A 1,403-nucleotide genomic window follows, 5' to 3' on the forward strand; every position below is an offset into this window, starting at 1 on the left:
GGGAAAAGTTGAAAATGTGTCCGAGACGGCGCCCCCTAGGCGGACACACGCTCCGGACAGAGCCCCTGTCGCTCGAGCCCTGGAAGCCCTAAGTACCTGGGTGGAATCAGTTCCAGGATTTCATTCATGCGGGAAAAGTTGAAAATGTGTCCGGGACAGCGCCCCCTAGGCGGACACACGCTCCGGACAGAGCCCCTGTCGCTCAAGCCCTGGAAGTCCTAAGTACCTGGGTGGAATCAGTTCCAGGATTTCATCCATGCGGGAAAAGTTGAAAATGTGTCCGAGACAGCGCCCCCTAGGCGGACACACGCTCCGGACAGAGCCCCTGTCGCTCAAGCCCTGGAAGCCCTAAGTACCTGGGTGGAATCAGTTCCAGGATTTCATTCATGCGGGAAAAGTTGAAAATGTGTCCGAGACAGCGCCACCTAGGCGGACACACGCTCCGGACAGAGCCCCTGTCGCTCAAGCCCTGGAAGCCCTAAGTACCTGGGTGGAATCAGTTCCAGGATTCCATTCATGCGGGAAAAGTTGAAAATGTGTCCGAGACAGCGCCACCTAGGCGGACACACGCTCCGGACAGAGCCCCTGTCGCTCAAGCCCTGGAAGCCCTAAGTACCTGGGTGGAATCAGTTCCAGGATTTCATCCATGCGGGAAAAGTTGAAAATGTGTCCGAGACAGCGCCCCCTAGGCGGACACACGCTCCGGACAGAGCCCCTGTCGCTCAAGCCCTGGAAGCCCTAAGTACCTGGGTGGAATCAGTTCCAGGATTTCATCCATGCGGGAAAAGTTGAAAATGTGTCCGGGACAGCGCCCCCTAGGCGGACACACGCTCCGGACAGAGCCCCTGTCGCTCAAGCCCTGGAAGTCCTAAGTACCTGGGTGGAATCAGTTCCAGGATTTCATTCATGCGGGAAAAGTTGAAAATGTGTCCGAAACAGCGCCCCTTAGGCGGACACAGGTGTCTGCATGAGCCCCTGTCGCTCAGAAGCTGGAAGATCAGTTTGAAAAAGGACCGGGGTAAAGAGGGGGGAAGCACCATATATGTGTCCGGGAAGGCGCCCCTCGGGCGGACACAGGTGTCTGCATGAGCCCCTGTCGCTCAGATGCTGGAAGATCAGTTTGAAAAAGGACCGGGGTAAAGAGGGGGGAAGCACCATATATGTGTCCGGGAAGGCGCCCCTCGGGCGGACACAGGTGTCTGCATGAGCCCCTGTCGCTCAGATGCTGGAAGATCAGTTTGAAAAAGGACCGGGGTAAAGAGGGGGGAAGCACCATATATGTGTCCGGGAAGGCGCCCCTCGGGCGGACACAGGTGTCTGCATGAGCCCCTGTCGCTCAGATGCTGGAAGATCAGTTTGAAAAAGGACCGGGGTAAAGAGGGGGGAAGCACCATATATGTGTC

This window comes from Nerophis lumbriciformis, unplaced genomic scaffold (assembly GCF_033978685.3).
Source record: "Nerophis lumbriciformis unplaced genomic scaffold, RoL_Nlum_v2.1 HiC_scaffold_43, whole genome shotgun sequence".
Taxonomy (NCBI): Eukaryota; Metazoa; Chordata; class Actinopteri; order Syngnathiformes; family Syngnathidae; genus Nerophis; species Nerophis lumbriciformis.